Genomic DNA, 21,496 nt, shown 5'->3' with positions numbered 1-21,496 from the left:
GCTAGTTTGGCTGCTCGGGGCAGCCCAGCACCGGTTTGTCTAGCCCCGACCGGAAAATTCACCGTCCACATAATTCCCTGGGCAGCAATTCCCCAGACCTCCCCCACCCCGGTGACTGTTTGGAAGATGGAGGCTCGCGAGCACTACTACAAAACAGGCCTTTGTTCCTGGCCATTTGTCCCGGCAGCCTTTGGGCCCGGGACAATAGGTGGCTTTTGTCCCGGGTCCAACGGCTAGCCGGGCCAGCGGGGGGGACGGGGGCCTTTTGTCCCGGTTGGAGACACCAACCGGGACAAAATGGGAGCCTTTTGTCCCGGTTGGTGGTTCCAACCGGGACAAAAGGCCCGCGTAGCCTTTTGTCCCGGTTGGAACCACCAACCGGGACAAAAGTCCCCCCTTTTGTCCCGGTTCGTGCCTCCAACCGGGACAAAAGGCCTTGCGCCCCTTATCCCCTTCCCTCTCCCCCCGCCCGAGCCATTCAGCTCACTTGTTTTCTCTGTTCTTGGCTCGGGATAGAGGAGTTTTGCTCATTTCTTCACCACATTTGTGAAGATCTTTGATTCCCCGTCCATCCATCTGCTCTAAAGGTTTGGGGCTTGTTTTTCTCTTCTTCCTAGGCTTGTATAGCTCATTTCATACTTCAGAAATAGAGAAAATGTGTAGCTACCTCATTTCTTGGACATTATTTTGCTAGCTAGATTGCATATGTAGGCGTAATTTTCTTTTAGATTTAGATGAGTATATGGATAGTAGAAATTTTTAGAATGAGTGTAGATACTTCATGTGATGTACTTGTATATATGACCATATTGTGGATAGTTGATTTTTTTATTCGTGAATGAATTAATGAAATGAGTATATTATAGAATTTTTTGTATTATGAATGGATTATTTTGACACTCTAGTGATGTATTTAATCAGGCTCACATTGAAACCATCTAGAAGCTAAAAAAATCTTTATTTCGAAACAAGTATACGTCGTTAATCTCCATCCAACGGTGATGGCACTACCTTTCAGGGATACACGATGCGCTATAAGGACGTCGCAAATCGGTTGGTCGCATCACCAGCACTTCCGATTGATAAGAAGACAGCATTTGACGCAGTCAGCATGCCGTTGTTGTACTGAGAGCATATGAACGAGCATGCTGCCTGTGCCAAGTGCTGTGCCTATTAATCGTAAATGTTGGTGCTGCGACTAGCCGATTGGTGACATCCTTGTACCGCACCGTGTCCCCCCGAAAGGCAGTGTCATCACCGCAGGGTTGAGGTTACTGACATATACATTTTCAGAAATAAAGGTTTATTTTTCTTCTAGAGGGTTTCTGGATATTGAAAAGAGTGTACTCCTGGAACTGAAGGGTGTCAAAGTAATTAGAAGTTATAGAGATTTCTTTCAATTAATTAGAGATTTCTTGAGGATTAATGATACATTTCGTCTTTTTTTATATAATTTCATTGTTATTTGCAAGAGTTATTAATCTGATCATTGTAATTGTAATAGTAAATAATTTTTGCTTTGTAATGGTAAGAATTTATAATTTTGTGGAAAATAAAGGTATTTTTCAGTAAAATATGGCTTCAACAGCTGGAGGGAGTGGCGCCGGTGGGGGTGATCGTTGTCCTTATGGAGAGAAGGGCACAACTCGAGTAGGTCGTCGGTCCAAAAAACCTAGTGCTTTTCATAGGGCAGCGCTCCGTTATTTGGAAAAAGAATATAGAGAATGCATGGCAAGGGGCGAGGAACCTCCGTTTGATCTTGAGGATTTATTGCGGCGTTACGGTTCGTCACCACCAAACTCGGAGGTTTCAGCTCCGCCATCTTATTCTGCGCCAGCAAGAAATCCGTTAGAACATTCTGCGTTCCAACGCAAGGACGGTTGAAAACCTATGTGTTGTTGACCGAATTTTTAAATTTCATGTATAGTACTCCTTTGTTAAGTTCTGTAATGGATTAAGTACCCCTTTTAATTAATCAAGATGTATGATAGATATTGCATATCTTTTAATTATTCATGTTATGTTACATTTAGTTTAATTTAGGTTTGATATATTTTATTTATTCGATACGTGTAAAGAATTCAAATCGATTTATTTAAAATGCAGATGGACCGGCAATGGATGTACAATGCTGACCGACGTTCGAAAGAATTCATTGATGGCCTGCATTATTTTTTGTCTGTGGCTGAGGCAAACAAGCAGAATGGTTTTATGTGCTGCCCGTGTGTTCATTGCAACAATAACAAGGATTACTCATCTTCAAGAATCCTACACAGCCACATTTTCGCAAATGGTTTCATGAAAAAGTATGTTTGTTGGACGAAGCACGGAGAACAGGGGGTTACCATGGAAGACAATGAAGAAGAAGATTTTGACGACCACTTTCCCGGGAATGCTGGAATCGGTGCATTCGATGACGATATTCCCATGGAAGAGCCCGAAGTAGATGTAGCAGAAAATGATCCCAGCGACGATCTGGGGCAAGCATTGCACAATGTGCAGGCAGACTGTGAGAGTGAAACGGAGAGGTTGAAGTTCCAGAAGTTGTTAGAGGACCACCATAAGTTGTTGTACCCAGATTGTTCAAAATGGATTTAAGAAACTTGGCACCACCTTGGAGTTGCTGCAATGGAAGGCGACAAATGGTGTATCCGACAAGGGATTTGGTGAATTACTCAAACTTGTTAAAAAAATGCTTCCTAAGGACAATGAATTGCCTGCCACAACGTATGAAGCCAAACAACTTGTTTGCCCTTTGGGACTGGAAGTGCAAAAGATACATGCATGCCCCAACGACTGCATCCTCTACCGAGGCGAGTACGAGAATTTGGATGCATGTCCCGTATGCAGTGCATTGCGTTACAAGATTAGAAAAGATGATCCTGGAGATGTCGAGGGAGAGCCTCCCCGGAAGAGAGTTCCTGCGAAGGTCATGTGGTATTTGCCTATAATACCACGTTTGAAGCGTCTGTTTAGAAATAAAGATAATGCTAAGTTGATGCGATGGCACAAAGAGGAACGCAAGAAAGACTCGATGTTGAGACACCCCGCTGATGGGTCGCAGTGGAGAAAAATAGATAGAACGTACCCTAAATTTGATTTGGATGCGAGAAACATAAGGTTCGGTTTGAGTACGGATGGTATGAATCCTTTTGGTGAGATGAGCAGTGGTCATAGCACTTGGCCTGTGACTCTTTGTCTGTACAATCTTCCACCATGGCTCTGCATGAAACGAAAGTTCATCATGATGCCAGTGCTTATCCCGGGTCCAAAGCAGCCCGGAAATGACATTGATGTGTACCTAAGACCATTGGTCGAAGAACTCTTATTGCTCTGGGGCGATGAAGGTGTACGGATGTGGGATGAATACAAACAGGAAAACTTCAACCTACGAGCATTGCTGTTCGTAACGATCAATGACTGGCCTGCTCTTAGTAACTTGTCAGGACATTCGAACAAGGGATACAAAGCATGCACACACTGTTTAGATGATACCGATAATATATGGTTGACTCACTGTAAGAAGGTTGTATACATGGGTCATCGTCGGTTTCTTCCCATCAGGCATGCGGTACGAAAGAAGAGCAAGCATTTCAAAGGCCAAGCGGACCACCGAACAAAACCGATGCACCGTAGTGGTAAAGACGTCTTCAACATGGTAAAAGATCTAGAAGTTGTTTTTGGAAAGGGATCTGGTAGCCAACCTGTTCCGAACGAAAATGGAATGGCGCCCATGTGGAAGAAGAAATCTATATTTTGGGAGCTACCATATTGGGAAGTCTTAGATGTTCGTCATGCAATTGATGTGATGCACCTCACGAAGAATTTTTGCGTCAACCTGATAGCATTCTTGGGAGTGTACGGAAAGACAAAAGATACAGTAGAAGCACGTCAAGAATTGCAACGTATGGAAGAACGAGATGCCTTACATCCACAACAGCGAGATAATGGACGACAATACTTAAGTCCTGCCAGCTATACTCTTAGCAAGGAAGAGAAAGAAACCATGTTTGACTGCTTGAGCAGTATAAAGGTTCCATCTGGATACTCATCCAATATAAAAGGAATCTTAAATTTGGCAGAGAAGAAATTTACAAATCTCAAGTCCCATGACTGCCATGTGCTTATGACTGAACTTCTTCCGGTTGTGCTGCGGGGGATTCTGCCTGATAACGTCCGGTTAACCATCGTGAAGATATGTGCCTTCCTCAACGCAGTTTCTCAGAAGATAATTGACCCGGAGAATTTGATAAAGCTGCAAAACGATGTGGTGCAATGTCTTGTTGGCTTTGAGCTGATATTTCCACCATCTTTCTTCAACATCATGACACATCTTCTAGTGCACCTTGTCAAAGAGATTGATATTCTCGGACCAGTATTTCTACACAACATGTTCCCATTCGAAAGGTTCATGGGGGTACTCAAGAAATGTGTTCGTAATAGAGCTCGTCCAGAAGGAAGCATCGCCAGTGCCTACGGAACTGAGGAGGTCATTGATTTTTGTGTTGACTTTATTGATGACCTTAAACTGATTGGAGTCCCTGAATCGCGATATGAGGGGAGACTAACTGGAAAGGGTACATTAGGAAAGAAATCTTATGTCTGCACAGATGATTTCTCATTCAAGAAAGCGCATTATACGGTTCTTCAACAATCATCCTTGGTTGACCCATATATCGAGGAACACAAGAAAATTCTTCTCTCCAATTTCCCGGAAAAGTCTGAGGCATGGATTACACGTGAGCACATGAACACTTTCTGTAGCTGGTTGCGGAAGCATCTAATGCATAACATGGATATAAGTGAACAACTGTTCTTATTGGCTAGGGGACCATCTTGGAATATCTTAACATACCAAGGGTACGAGATAAATGGAAACACATTTTATACGATAGCCCAAGATAAAAAGAGTACCAACCAAAACAGCGGTGTTCGTATGGATGCCACGGACAATAATGGAAAAAAAGACACATATTACGGCTACATTGAAGAGATATGGGAGCTGGATTACGGTCCCAATTTCAAGGTGCCTCTATTTCGTTGCCAATGGGTTAAGCTATCTGGAGGAGGGGTAACAAAAGATGAGTATGGGATGACAATAGTTGATCTCAACAATCTTGGGTATAGAGACGAGCCATTTGTCCTAGCCCAGGATGTCGCTCAGGTTTTCTACATTAAGGACATGTCCAGCAAGCCAAAGAAGGGGATCAACAAGCAAAAGGATGAGCCTAAGCGACACATAGTTCTATCAGGAAAGAGAAACATCGTTGGAGTGGAGGACAAGACAGACTTTTCAGAAGAATATAATAATTTTGTTGCCATTCCACCTTTCGAAGTAAATGCTGATCCATGCATCCTGCTAGCCAATGATGATGCTCCATACTTGCGCCGTGATCATAATCAAGGGACATTTGTGAAGAGAAAGTCTGTTACCGCTAATCCTTCATGTACTTGAATCATTTTATATTATTGTATAAAAACATAATCGCAATTCGAATACTTTTATTATATATGTACTGTACAATTATATTTTATGTGTTATTTATATTATTTTATATATTTTTCACTTAATTACTAGACTCAATTATAATTTTCATTCAATAATGGATTACTCAACTAATTTTATTTATTTCATGAAATTACATTCACATTAACACACTATACTCTTTCACTAACACACACAATCTCACTAACACACACTATCTCTCAAACTCACACACTACTCATTAATATCATGAAATTGCTTAATTTTATCTAAAATTCACTTTTTAAACGTTAATATCGTGATAGAATCCACTTTCTATCGAAAAGCAACAGTTTGAAAAAAAATTTCACCTAATATATTTTTGCATGGTCAAAATAACAAATATGATTTCAAAAAAGTTAGATATTTCATTGACCCAATCACTTGAATGAAAATTAATTATTTTTGTTGCGTGTATCAAGTTTATATAGAGATAAGAAATTTTGTTCCATAATTTTTGGAATCATAATTTTATTAACTGAAATAACAAATGAAAGCCAATTTTAAAAGAGAAGTTAAAAGAAACAAAAACAAACATAACATTAGGCGGGAACGAGGGAAAACGGGCCCCTTTTGTCCCGGGTGGTAGATCCACCCGGGACTAAAGGTGGGCCGCGGGCTGGGAATTTTCCCGGCCCACCCAAAAACCCCTTTTGTCCCGGGTGAAGCCACCACCCGGGACAAAAGGTCCTTTTGTCCCGGGTGGTGGTTTCACCCGGGACAAAAGGGGGGGCCTTTTGTCCCGGGTGAAGCCACCACCCGGGACAAAAGGTCATTTTGTCCCGGGTGGTGGCTTCACCCGGGACAAAAGGCCCCCCCCCATATATTTCCTAGCTTCCTCCCTCCTTCGCCCTTCCTCCCTCCCGCGCCGTCCGTTCCCCTGCTCCCCCCACCGCTCGAGCTCCCCGAGCACCGCCGCCGTCGACGTTGCCGCCCAGAGCCCCGCCGCGCGAGCCCACGTCACCGAGCGCCGTCGTCCCTGCGAGCGCCGCCCCCGGCCTCCACTCCGCGCGCACGCCCTCGTCGGCGGCCTCCACTGCACGCCGCCGCGCCGCCGCCCTGTTGTGTGGGTATTCTTCGATCTGTTCTTTTACAGATCGGGAGTTCGTGATGTCCTCATCTAGTGGATACTTCTGTCTTACTACACATGCCGATCTGTGATGTCCTCATCTAGAATTTGTCTCATACTCTTATGGTGTCACTTGACAGTGTTACCTACTCTAGCACTTCGCCTGCTCTATCAATGTCGGCTGTATTTTGTTATAGGAGAAAGTCTCGGTAGATTTTGACCCTTAATTCATCATTATATATTCTTAGTTGCTAGTTACAGAATCTTCATCATTAAATTCCTTTGATTTGAGTATGAATATAGTAATGTAACTTTTGTGCACTAAATATATATGTATATAATTTGACTAATTATTGGTCAAAAAATTGGTAAAGTTTGGTAATCGAAATACGTCTTACAACCGAGCCCTAACCTTTAATTGATGATAATTTCCTTTTTGACAACAGATATTATAATTTCTACTCAACAAATGATTCAAATTAAAATTGAGAATCTTTTGGCTTGGACTTAACAAAAAAGTGATAAAAAACCACATGTCAATAAGAACATAAGACCCCGATGACTCTCTTGCGCTGCACGTAGATTGAAAGATCTTAGAATTTTGTGGCAAACTAAATGGACCACCTAAAATATCATGTGGACAGGGCCAAACTTGATGGAAGCACCCCATCCATCACAATTACCTGCAGCCAAGTAGTCATTAGATAGTGACACTTATATCTAGATGTGATCTTCCAGAAAGAAAATCAAACAAAAAAATCATATAGGAAAAAAACTATACTTATTTTCACATGGAGAGAGTATAATTAGTATTGCTTTAATTAGATGAATCTCATTACAAGCTAAAACTACATTCTTTGTGGGACAAAATTTGGATGCAAAAAACTATACTTATTTTGACATGGAGAGAGTATCATATATGGACCCAATTCAATAAAGCCTAGCAAGGAAGCCCCCAATGCAAAAGAATCATTCTCTCCGTCTCTGCTCATAGCTCGCCCTGAGCCCACGTCCCCCCCGGCTCCGCGTTCGCCCCAGTGCGCCTCCGGCCCTCGGCTTTGAGCCCTTCGCCTTCGGCCCTCGGCCCTCCGCCTATCCCTAGCCGCAAATTTCTGGAGTGGATTATTTAGATAATTTTTAAGGGTTTTATTTGTATTCATATTTTAGTTACGATGGACCCGCGACACACAGACGCGGAAGACGAACAGTTCCTGTTGAATATGATTGGCGAAGGTCAAGGAGATGTCGCTGAACAAGCTGATGATGGCAGCAATACCGACATATATTTGAATATGTCCGGTGATGGAATTGAGGCACCATCTATTCAGGATGACGCTGCTGCTGAACAAAGTGCTAATGTACATATCAAAACTATACTTATTTGTAGTGACAATCATATTTTCATCTGAATCTATATGAATACTATGAATGTTTTTTTTATAGCCGTCTGGATCATCGTCGCAGCAGAAAAAGACGAAGCGAGGCCCAACAAAAAAACTGGAAGGGCGGTTCATTATAACGGAAGTTGGTCCAGATGGCGAACCGATCGCTCCAGAAGCTGCCGCCAAAAAATTCATAAGACAATCCGGATGTATTGTCAGGGACCACATCCCGATCAGCTTTAGGCTCTGGAAAGCTTCCAATCCAAGCGAGGAACGGGATGCGGTACCCGAAAGAGAAAAAGAATGGTGCTGGCGGGAGCTTAAGAAAAACTTCACGGTTCCAGCTGAATCCGAAGAGATATGCAAGCGCTGGACCCTGAGTAAGATGGCCGAACAACTGCGATCATTCAAGAAAATTTTGACGAAGAAATATATCAAGACCGGGACCACACCCGTATTTACCGGCGAGCTCGAAAAGCTCAGGGGTCACTGGGATGCATTTGTGGAATACAAGTCTTCAGAGCTTGGGCTTCAGAAGGTGCAGAAGGCCAAAGACAACGCCTCGAAGAAAGTGTACCATCACACTCTAGGCCAAGGAGGCTACAAGCTTGCAGTACCCAAATGGGAGAAGATGGAGCAGGATCTGCTTGACAGAGGCATCCGACCTGCGACCATGAACTGGCCTGAAAGGTCAAGGACCTGGTTTTATGGTCACGGGGGAAGCTTGGACCCATTGACTGGTGACTGCATCTATGGGCCAAACATCCAGCGAGCAGCCCAGAGACTACAGGAGGCCATACAAGCAGCGGCCGAGGGAACATTCCAGCCGGATAGAGAGAGGGACGAGCTGACTTACGCCCTTGGGAATCCAGAGCATCCGGGCCGCACAAGAGGCAAAGGCGTGGTTCCGTGGAAGTATGGGTTCAGGGAATACATTGATTCATATAGAAGCCGGCAAAGAAGAAAGAATGATGAGCGGGAGCACCTGCGAAGGCTAGAGGAACGGCTCATGTCACACGATCAAAGACTGGAGGAAGAGGTTCAACGCCAAGTGGCCGTAGCAATGAGCCAGCAACAGCAAGCGCAAACGTTGCCTCCAGAGCCTAGTGTCGCAGCCGATCACCTGTCTCAGCGGAAAAGCAGCTGCGCTTCCACAGACGTCGCCGCTGCCGAGCCCACGGGGATCCAGGCCGCAGTTGAAGCGTCGGCCCCGCAGCGATTTCCAGTGGATGAGATCACCCACCGGACACCTTGTGACCTGCAGACTGCCGTTAAGAACTTAATGTTCACTGTTGCGTACGGTACCGCCATGCCAACCGAACCAGGCGACGTGTACCACGGGCAGCAAATTCCGCCTAGATACACAAGAGTTGGCGTGGAGCAGGTGTGCCAGGGTTGGGAGACGCTCGAGCTTGATATTCCTGGAGGCGATGGGGAGAGGACACTAGCAGAAGCCATTCATGGCTACATCCTATGGGATAAGCGCTACATTGTCCTAAAGTCGGATGATCAAACACCAAGACCGGCATCTCAGCATGCCTCTCCAAGACCGGCATCTCCGCAAAACTCCCCAAGGGCAGCACTGTCTCGGCAAGGTTCACCGGCACATTCTCCATCACCATCATCTCATGCGCCGATGAACACTCAAGCGTCACCGTCGCCTCCATGGTCACCCCCTCCGCCGCCGGCAAAGAAGCAGAAACGGCCGCCGGCAAAGAAGGTAGCTGCACCGGCTAGGGAGCCTCCAAAGAAGAAGGAAAAGAAGAAGAAAACCAAGGAGGCTCCTATTAAACCCTGGGACATGAGCCTTGAAGAATGCGATCGGATAACTCAAGAAAGAGTTAAAGAGCACTTCAAGCCGAAGCCGAAGCCGGAGCCCGAGAAAGTGATAAATCCGATAGATTTGAAATTTTTTAAGGGAATGTGCGAAGCAAATAAGAGAAAATTCATTCCGAGAGACCCCCCTTCAGACTACGAACGCACAATTATCAAAACTACTGAGAAAAAGAAGAGACAATCAAAGTCGTCGTCGTCCGACGTTCCACAGCTCGGAGCCCAAAAGAAACAATCAATAGAGCCTCTCGTAGTGGGACAGACGACGCAAGAACAAGACTTTGTTACATTTCTGAAAGAATCAAACCTGACGGCCGCTCAGATTGCAGGGGGAGAAGATATTCCAAAGGCCGATGTGGTCGTCAAATGGACGTTTGAGATCGGCAAAACTCTTGTACCCCCCGAAGTAGTGTCTGTGCTTCCAACGCAAATGTATAAGCTGCACCATCACTACATGCGTGCGATGGCCGATTGCATCTTCATGCAGGGCGCAAAGATTAAAGATGACGATTTCTTACGGGGGGAGGCCATTATATGGATAAACTGGGAAGAAATTTACCAACTATTCCATCAGGAGGCCCTCGACATCTCTATGGTCGGCTTGTGGGTTCTGTAAGTATTTTACTGTCCTTACGTATTGTTTTGCATGATCTCAACATACTGATCTCTTGATTTATTCGGTATCATGTAGAATGGAGATACATACTTGCAGAAGAAAGGGATACTCTCACCTCGGCTTCATCGACCCAATTACTTGTAATTGGAGGCTTCTACGGGACAATCCCGATGACATATTCCAAAACTTGTTCAAGTACATAAGCGTTCATCACAACAAGCAAATGATATTGTTTCCTTACAACTTTGCGTGAGTGATTCCTTCCGTCTAACTCTTTCTATTCTATAATCGAATTGTTTAAACCTTAACTACCAAGAACTGCCTCCGTATAATCTTGCAGTGAACACTTTGTCCTAATTGTCATAATTCCCGAGAAGAGCCTACTCGTGGTTATGGACTCATTGAGGAGACCTCCAGAACAATACGAAAATCTTCTTAACATGATGAAAAAGTAATTCTACCACTACTCCGTCCATGACCGATAATTTGAATCACTTTGTTACTTGACTATAATTGTTCTAATCATGCACAGGGTTTGGAAAGAATTCGCTAAAAATCATCCAGGCAAATTTGACAAGGAATTGAAGATCAAGACAGATTTTCCGGTACGCGCTTGGATGATTCGTTGCACGATTCATTAGTTTTATTATATATTCATGTAAATACCTGATAATTTCTTCTCTCTTAAAGTGTATGAGGCAGAAACCAGGCACTGTATTGTGCGCATACTATGTATGCGAGAACATCCATGGTCTGGTAGGTCCTCCAAAGGGCTGGACAGATTGGGAGGAGGAAGTAAGTAAAAAAACTTGTTAATATTTGAACTCGTATTTTAATTAGTCGAAATTAATTATCCCCTTTTTCCATAGGTCGGGGAGATGCGCGATAAACTCATACCGGAGGAAAAGGTTATGGCAATTCAAGAACAATTCTCCGGATTTATTGTTGAGCAAGTCCTCGATCCAAAAGGCGAATTCTACTATGATGGAATATCTAATATTGACAATCACAGTAAATATGACAATATACGCGTATATATGTAATTAAGAACGAATATAACTATGTAAATATATATGTGTGTCTATGTATTAAATTTCTATTTATGAGTATGTATGTATGTATTAAATTTCCAAAAGGCAAATTCTACTATGTAATTAAGAACGAATATACCTATGCAAATATGATGGAGTATGTATGTATTATATATATAAGCACTCCAATAATATATATGTGTATATATATATTTATATAATATTGGTCCTAGACATTTTCATATGTAAAGGAATTCACATGTATAGATATGTGTATACATATATATATAAGTGAATTAATTTATATATGAAAACTATCTAGGACAAATATTATATAAGTAACTATATATATATGTATATATTAGTGGAGATCATACACACTGAATTCCAATACATAAGTTTAATTGAAATGCAAAAGTATAATTGAAATAGAAAAAGAATTGAGAAAAGAAAAACATGAAAAAAAAAAGAGACCTTTTGTCCCGGTTGGTAACACCAACCGGGACAAAAGGGTGCGCCAGCCACGTGGGCGCTGGCTGCACCTTTTGTCCCGGTTGGTGTTACCAACCGGGACAAAAGGTCCTCTTTTGTCCCGGTTGCCACAACCGGGACAAAAGGGCACCCCCTTTTGTCCCGGACAGGCGTTCCCGGTTGGGAAACCGGGACAACAGCGGTTTCCCAACCGGGACAAATCAACGTTTTTGTAGTAGTGGAGGGGGCAGGCCCAGACGACCTCTGGGCTCTCACGTGTAGCCGTAATGCACGCCAGAGTGTTCTGGGCTCTCACGTGTAGCTACCAAATTCTATTATTTCCTTTGACTACCATTAACAAGAATTATATGAAATATTAAAAAATAATTTACATGATTTGTAGCAATATTTTTGTGACAAATAAAAAAATTGCACAACTATTCAAATTATAGCCCACAATTATTAGATAAATAGATGTAATTCCATCACAGAAATAGGATAGCCTTCCATGATGTCGATCCGGAAATAAACAACACATCGATCTTCTAATGAACGCCAATGGAAGCATAGTACGAAGTACCTGGAACAAGGTCAAATGCAGGTAGCAAAATAGAATTAGCTGTGAAGGTCAAAGGTACAGACTCTTGCATGGAATCATTAAAAGGAGGCAGATACAATGGACGCCAATTGATTTAAGTCATGATTATCTATACTTGGGTGCTAAATTCATTGCTATAGTAAAAAAAATTGTACTAGTAACTAAAACTCTATTGGCTATAGCGCCACTATAGCGGGACGAAGCAAGTGCCGCGACGCTATTGCTAATTTTCACGCTATTGGCACTATCGACGTTATTTCGCGCTATTGCACCGCTAAATGCTAATAGCGCCATAACGCCGCTATTTCCCTACTTTTGCTACCAGGCCTAAAATAGCTTATGTTATCAAGTATCAGCTTATCATCGATTATGTTGGCTGTTATTATGTCGGAAACTCATGGATTATGTTAAAAAATCATGTATTATGTTGGCTATTATTATGTTATTATCAACTTATCATAGTTTTTTATTTTTTCCTGTCACTTGTAAACAAATAGCGCGCTATAGCGGCAGCTAAGCGGAGCAGCAATCAACTAACGCTACTCCGCTTAGCTGCCGCTATAGCGCGGCCATAGCGCCAATAGCGGCCAAAAAAGGTCAAACGCTATTTTCAATAGCCCGCGATTTTTTTCATTGGCTAGCTCTAAAAGCTAGCTCCAGCAGGAAAGGGAAGCTTTCTTAGCTGAAACTCTAAATCTATTGGCACGAAAAGTCTGAATAAAAACACACAAAAACAGTCTGAACATCCTCATCCTCATGTTACCAAAGCAAGCAAGCGCGCGCACACACATACATACATACATACTGGTCTGCACACCAGCCCTCTAAAAAGCTATGGCGGGCTATCTAGAACTATAGTCTGAAAGGAAGCTATAGCACCCCCTTTGGCTGGAGGTACAATATCTTCCTCCAAGAACCAAGACATGCTGCAAGTGCAAAGGATTGCCTTCACTGAAACTACTCAGGTACATAAACTTCCTAATTAATGGCACTTCCCTTTATGATAACTAGCCAAATAACTTGGCAATATAAGCTAGAACTGGCACAATTGAAAACAAGAATTGTATACCAAACTGACCACAGATTCAAATATCACTTATTAATGCTTATGTCATACTGTTTCACGTAAACACACAAGCACAAACCAGTTACCAGAGTTCATTAATCCACACATAATTTCAATACAAACAACACATAATCGGAAGTTATGCTTTAGGTGGAAAGCATGCAGAGCAAAAGAAAAGGCATGTGCTGTGCATCAGGAAAACTGAACTAAAAGGAAAAGCAGCTCCATTTTGGTTGCCAGAAACCATTGGGAAAAAACAATTAAATCACCATTTTATTGGAAGGAGACCAAAGTTCAAAGTCATAGCAGAATAAGCTCTATATGCTTACAATGCATCAGAAGATTCAAGCTCTGTTTTATGTTTAGTTTTGAAATATATAATTGAATGGCATTTAGCACAGCACCAAGCAAGTACGAAAGCATAAATTCTTATTCAGTATGGCACATGTCCATACAATGGAGCTACTTGTATCATCTTCCTGAACCTGGTATGTCAACTTGTTATCATTCAATTACTGACAGCAGCTCAGTGTTCAAATACAAATCAAATTTACCAAACAAAGGAAGCTACAGAAATAATTCAAAATCTAGGACAGTTTCCGTGTACAAAAGAAGGCAAATTCTTCAACAAAGAAAAGAGTACACCACAAGAACTGGTTGAACTCCCCAATCACAAACACTCCAACACCAAGGCAATTAAGGATCCATAATGTAGCAAGATAAATTAAGAATCACTGAAATTAGGCCAATAAGTGCCATCGCCAGATCTCACAGATAAAGAAATTGCAAAGGGAAGGAGGAGGAGGACCTACTTGGCGGCGGAGCAGAAACTGCGGATCCGACGAGCGGCGCTGACGAGGGGCGGTGACCACGCGGTGCTGGACGGGGAGACGGACGAGCGGCGCTGGACGGGGAGGCAGACGGCGGCGGCTGGACAGGCGAGGAAACGGAGAGGCCGTGGAGGAGATGGAGGGCGGCGCGGCCTGGACGGGGAGGGTGGCGCGGCGGCGCAGCCTGGACGCGGAGGCTGGCGCGGCGGCGTGAGGCGGAGGCGGAGGCGGAGGCGTCGCGCAGGGAAGCGCCGCCCGGACCCGAGAGGTGGGGAGCGCCAGCCCCAGGGAAAACGTGGGGTTAGGGTTGGGCTCCCCCCGCGGGTCGGCTTCTAAAGGCCGGGGAAATCGCGCGGGGAAAAGGCCGGGAAGGTGGGCTTCCAAACTAGTCCTTATTCTTGTCCGTTCTGGTCTCTCTCTCACTCCGCTCCGCTGCCGAGCCTTCTTGCCAGCCTCGCTGCTCCGACGAGGGAGCTTCGCAGGCCATCGAGCTCTCTCTCGCGGTGCCTCCGTGCTGCCATTGAGGAGGCCAAGCTGGGAGGTGTGGAAGGGCCAGGGGCATCGCCGTCGAGGAGGCGATAGGACAGAGGTGCAAACGGCAGCCGAGCGCGACGACCACACAGGCGGTGCGGGTGCTCGAGACCACGCAGGAGGCTGTGCGGGCGTCGGCGCCGGGATAGCCGAGGACGCGATGTGCGCGACGTTGGGGGCGAGCTGAGCGACCACTGCACACGCATGGCTGAGTTTGAGGGAAGCGTATCTCTCTTTCTGCTCTATACATATACATAACTATTAACACAATGGCCCTGTTTAGTTCTTATAAAATTTCCTACAGTATTCGTCGCATCAAATCTTCGAACACATGGATGGAGTATTAAATACAGTTGAAAAAAATAACTAATTATACAATATAACTTTTATACGAGATGAATTTTTTAAGCCTATTTAGTTCACGATTGGACATTAATTGTTAAATAACAACGAAATGTGCTACAGTACCAAAACTCAAACTTTTTCGCGAACTAAACACAGCCAATATTTTCAAGTGGGCGCGGCGTAGCGCGGTTTACCTAGTATGCATAGCACGATCTAGAAAGGGAGGAATACCAATGCCAAATAATACCAACCTTATTTGGATCGACAATACTATTAGCAACAGGATGCACAGGACTTATACTCAGATCTGCAGCTTTCACCTCCCACACCTGAGAAAAGGACAGCATATAACAGCAACCATTATAGGACTGGTTTTACAACAATAACATAGTTTTTTTTCCCAAGCAAGTTGGGGTAGGCTAGAGATGAAACCTGAAAGAAATAAAGTTCAAGGTTCAGGCACATTGATAGCTAGTCTCCAAGCGCTCCTATCCAAAGCTATCTCTTTAGAGATATTCCAATCCTTAAGGTCTCTCTTAACCGACTCATCCCAAGTCAGTTTAGGTCTACCTCTATCCCTCTTCACATTATCGACCCGCTCAAGAACCCCACTATGCACCGGCGCCTCAGGAGGCCTTCGTTGGACATGTCCAAACCATCTCAGCCGATGTTGGGTAAGTTTCTTCTCAATTGGTGCCACCACGACCCTATCCCGAATAACTTCGTTCCGGACTCTATCCCTCCTTATGTGCCCGCAAAACCACCGCAACATCCGCATCTCTACTACACTCAGTTGCTGGACATGTCGCCTTTTTGTAGGCCAACATTCAGCACCGTATAACATCACCGGACGAATTGCTGTTCTATAGAACTTGCATTTTAGCTTTTGTAGCACCCTCTTGTCACAAAGGATGCCAGAAGCTTGTCGCCATTTCAACCAGCCAGCTGAAATTCTATGCCTAACAACTTCATCAATGTCGCCATCTTTTTGTAGCACCGATCCTAAATATCGAAAAGTATCCTTCTGGACTACCACTTGACCATCTAGACTAACGTCTCCCCACTCATGCCTAGTCGTGCTGAAATCGCACATCATGTACTCGGTCGTGGTCCTACTAAGTCTGAACCCTTTCGACTCTAACGTGTGTCTCCACAGCTCTAACTTCCTATTAACCCCTGCTCTACTCTCGTCAACTAGCACCACATCATCAGCAAAGAGCATACACCAAGAGATCTCACCTTGTATATCCCTTGTGATCTCATCCATCACTAAAGTAAATAAATAAGGGCTCAATGCTGACTCCTAGTGTAGGCCTATGTTAATAGAAAAGTCAGTGGTGTCGCCATCACATGTCCGGACAAACGTCGTCGCATCCTTGTACATATCCTTAATGAGGGTAATATACTGAGTTGGGACTTTGTGCTTCTCTAAGGCCCACCACATGACATTTCTCGGTACTTTGTCATACGCCTTCTCAAGGTCAATGAAGACCATGTGCAAGTCCTTCTTCTGCTCCCTATATCTCTCCATCAATTGTCGTATCAAAAAATCGCCTCCATGGTTGACCTTCCAGGCATTGGTTTTGGGTCACACTTGTCACTCTTTTTAGGCGATGCTCGATAACCCTCTCCCAAAGCTTCATCGTATGGCTCATCAGCTTAATCCCTTGGTAGTTAGTACAACTTTGAACATCGCCCTTGTTTTTGAAGATAGGTACTAATATACTTCTCCTCCATTCTTCCGGCATCTTGTTTGACCGAAAAATGAGATTAAAAAGCTTAGTTAACCATACTATTGCTCTATCTCCTAGGCATCTCCACACCTCAATGGGGATACCATCAGGGCCCGTCGCTTTACCTCTTTTCATCCTCTTCAAAGCATCCCCGATCTCTACCTCCTGAATTCTCCTCACAAAACGTCTGTTGGTATCGTCAAAAGAGTCATCTAACTCAAGGGTAGGGCCCTCACTCTCCCATTAAACAACTTGTCGAAGTACTTTCTTCATCTATCCCTGATCTCCTCAGCCTTCACTAGCAGTCGATCTGTCCCATCCATGATGCATTTGATTTGGTTGATGTCCCTTGTCTTCCACTCGTGGATCCTAGCCATCCTATAAATATTCTTTTCCCCTTCTTTCGTGCCTAGCCGCTGATACAGGTCATCATACGCCTTACCCTTTGCTACACTCACAGCCCTCTTTGCAACCCTCTTCGCTAATTTATAGCTCTCGATGTTGGCTGCACTCTTGTCAAGGTGGAGGCGCTTGAAACACTCCTTCTCCTTAATAGCCCTTTGCACCTCGTCGTTCCACCACCAGGTGTCTTTCCCTTCCTGTTTGCCTCCCCTACTCACGTCAAACACCTCTGAGGCCACCTTCCGAACACATGTTGCCATCTTTAGCCACATGTCATCTGCGTCTTCTCCTTCTTCCCAAGACCCCTCACCTAGCATCCTTTCCTTAAACGCTTGTGACGCTTCCCCTCTAAGCTTCCACCACTTTGTTCTCGCAATCTTGGCATGTTTGTCCCGGTGGACACGTACCCGAAGACGAAAATCCACCACCACAAGCTTGTGTTGAGGGACAACACACTCCCCAGGTATCACCTTACAATCTAAGCAATCACGTCTATCCTCTCTCCTAGCAAGGATAAAGTCGATCTGGCTCGAGTGTTGTCCACTACGAAACGTCACAAGATGGGATTCCCTCTTCTTAAACACGGTATTCGCTATCAACAAGTCGTAGGCTATCGCGAAGTTCAACACATCCTCCCCCTCTTGACTCCTGCTACCATAGCCAAAACTCCCGTGCACTCGCTCGAACCCTACATTAGTCGCACCCACATGGCCGTTGAGATCTCCTCCTATGAAGAGTTTCTCGCTGGTAGGCACGGTACTAACCATGCTATCTAGATCTTCCCAGAACTGCATCTTGGTGCTCTCACTAAGGCCTACCTGAGGGGCATAGGCACTGATCACATTCAAAACCGAATCTCCAACTACCAACCGGATTAGGATAATCCGGTCGCCTTGCCTTCTAACCTCTACGACTCCATCCTTAAGGCTCCTATCAATCAAGATGCCTACACCATTCCTACCCGGAGTTGCCCCCGTGTACCAAAGCTTGAAGCCAGTATCCTCAACCTCCTTCGCCTTCTGGCCCTTCCATTTAGTCTCCTGAACGCATAGAATATTTACACGCCTCCTAATTGCTGCATCAACTAGCTCTCGCAACTTACCCGTTAGGGACCCTACGTTCCAGCTACCTATACGAATCCTAGTTGGCTCGGCTAGCTTCCTTACCCTTCGCACCCGTCGAGGGAGGTGCGAAGACCCTTGCTCATTTTCACTACACCCGGGCGTAGATGTAGCGCGCCATTTAGGTGACGACCCGACCCTTGCTCACTTATCATCGTACCCAGGTCACGATACGACGCGCCCTTGGGGGGATGGCGACCCGGCCCTTGCCCATTTATCACCACACCCGGGTTCCGATGTAGCGCGTCGCTAAGACGGTTACGCCCCAACGAGTTTCTTGTGGGTTTCAAATCCATTAGAGTGGCTATTTTTTATGCTGGTTTGCCAAAATCTAACGCAACCCTCCTCCTTTACCCGGGCTTGGGACCGGCTATGCTGAGACGACTCAGGAGAGAGAGAGTCTTCCAGTCAACATAGGCGGAGTTATTATAGGACTGGTTTTAGATGAGCAAAAATCCAGGGGGGTCAGGTTTGAAAGCATGAACAGAGTCTCCAAAGAAACCAAGAATAAAGTGAACTGAAAATAAATTATCGAGGTTTAATGTGCATATTACCTCTGACGGTTCAAACCACACATCCGGGTCAAATCTGTAGTATGCCTGTACAACTGAAAGCATTACTATGAAGGACAACAGAACACAATAAAAAATTATCAATAAGAAATTGCCATTCAACAGAAGGGGTGAAGGAATTCATCACCTTTGGTTTTTCTATCACTCTACTTCGAAGGCTTGAAGAACGTTCTTCAAGCTGTTACTCAGAAAATCCAGTACCTAAATGCATCAAGATTTAAAGAATGAAGAGAACTCAAAGTAGCAGCTTGAGTTTTTCATTTTTTTTAAAAAAAATCTACCTATGTTGCATATTGTTTGGTATTCTTCGTTTTGCTCATCATAACATGCCAGGAGGAATGATCCAAAGACACCTAATATACACAAGGGCGGAAGAAACAGGCATTAGTAGAGGAAAAAAAATTAAAGCAATCGAGCTTTTTAAAATTGCCAAATTAACAGACAGAAACAGTTGTAGGAAGAAATACAAAAAGAAATGTTCAAATTTAGTTCACTTTCAGTGTGCAAGATGGAAAAGAACCATGTACCTGTTCGTTTTCCTCTCCCATAAAAGGCAGCAATCGGTACTAAGTCCAAAGAGTATCCAATGCTGCCCAAAAGAAAAGGAATACACCACTTCTTCGAAAGAGTTGTAAAGATGATGCCAGATATTCAATGCAAAGGAATAATTAGACCTCTGGAGAAAGAAGAACACATGTGTGTGCTCTGTGTGATTCAATACCACGAAATTTTATATTTAATAGCTTCAGAGTAGAATACTCCTTTGGTTTTCTGAAGATACATACGAGCCACATATTCTAGAAAAAAATAATGCTCCCTCCATCTTTAAGTATACGACATTAAGGGCAAAATAACTCGTCCTTGACGTTATATATTAAAAAACAAAGGGGCTGAAAACTGATAGCAACCATGGGATAGCACAAATAAGGTAATTCAGTAGCAGAACAAAATGATATCTATCGTACATTGAGAGTCTACAGGACAGAAGTACAGTTACTCTCGACGAATTTTGAGTTGTACCGGGAGAAGAGGTTGTCCATTTATGTAAAGAATATCAAAGCTAAAAGTATAGACTGAAACTTTGATGTCATTTATGATAACACCCTTGCGGGCCCTTGCGCTAAGTATCTGCAGAGGAGAAACAATCATGGGGATTCTCTAAGGCTATAACTACAATTGCATTATTTTTGTGCTTCTTCAGTTGGAACCTACAGAATTATAAATTTACAATGGTAGGAGAAAATATATGATTATGAAACGATATATACCTAGAAATCGCATCAACAACATCTGGATACTTTCCGGTGTTTCTTTCAGCATTCCGACTATAAATCTCTCCTGATCCATCCTCCATGAAAAGTATCTAGATTCCATATTATGACGTGTCAACTGAGATGAACATGGGTCAAAATATAAGAAGGGCTAAACAGTCATGAGGCTTGATAATACTTGAGCCCTTTCCCCATCATACTTGTACTCACAAGTATACTCAAGACCCTGAAACTTGTCAATGATCTCCGAGACAGATTTCATTGCTTTTGCTAACATAGGGCCAACAGGGACACCTATGGAAAATTTGCATATGTCTCTGGAAGTCCAAACTCCAACTTCAAGTAATGCTAGGACAATTTTATTGTAGATTGGAAGAACTGAATATACTTGTTCAATTATTTTTTGCAGCCTTCAAGAATACTATAAGAATCATCAAGTGACCATTCACAATTGGCATTCATGCAAATCCTTTAGTACAATGTTAGGAGTAAACGGTGTTCACTTGTCAACATCAAATCAACAAGGGAATATCAGGTGCAAACCAACCCCTTCGTGCAAACTTTAATTTGGACCACCGGATTAACATCCAAGGGGCATAATTTTACAATTAACCGCCCGCCTCTAATCACACTTTTGTAAATCCCCCCTCCCACTCCCTCTACGCACCCCTTGGATGTTGATCCGGTGGCCCAGATTGAAGTTTGCACAGTTTGTATGAAGGGGTTGGTTTGCACCTGATATGTTCCCAATCAACAATGCTCCACACATAAGCAACAGAAACTTGGATAAGTTGAGTTATAGGTTTAGTATTATGCATAAGATTGAACTACCGGATGCCCCTATAGGAGGATTTTTTTTTTAAAAAACATGGAAGTCACAAAAACTTTGTTCATGTCCATGTTCAAGGAAACAAGGTGGCAACAATATGTTACTACATTGATTTTTCTAAATACATCCAAGCATTTACATGCTCAAAATTTGCTAAAAATTGATTTATAACAGGGAAATTATTAAGGATGTTGAAGAAACATGTAAGCGATATGATTAGTAAATAGAAAATGGGCCCCTGATATACCTGTTCGCCAACAACATTTAGAACG

At 43.7% G+C, this 21,496-nt stretch overlaps 1 long non-coding RNA gene and 1 pseudogene across 1 annotated transcript; one reads left to right on the top strand and one right to left on the bottom strand.

The window, feature by feature from the left end:
- Positions 1–2,121: 2,121 nt before the first annotated feature.
- Positions 2,122–5,419, top strand: LOC120643761 (annotated as a pseudogene).
- Positions 5,420–12,275: 6,856 nt separating this feature from the next.
- Positions 12,276–14,523, bottom strand: LOC120643762. Its single transcript, XR_005663166.1, has 2 exons — positions 14,403–14,523; positions 12,276–12,506 (listed from the first exon to the last, which is right to left on the bottom strand). It is a non-coding gene; the product is annotated as an uncharacterized LOC120643762 (long non-coding RNA).
- Positions 14,524–21,496: the final 6,973 nt, after the last annotated feature.

This window comes from Panicum virgatum, chromosome 8K (assembly GCF_016808335.1).
Source record: "Panicum virgatum strain AP13 chromosome 8K, P.virgatum_v5, whole genome shotgun sequence".
Taxonomy (NCBI): Eukaryota; Viridiplantae; Streptophyta; class Magnoliopsida; order Poales; family Poaceae; genus Panicum; species Panicum virgatum.
Note: the sequence above shows the minus strand (reverse complement) of the source record. Positions and strands in the feature narration are given on the sequence as shown.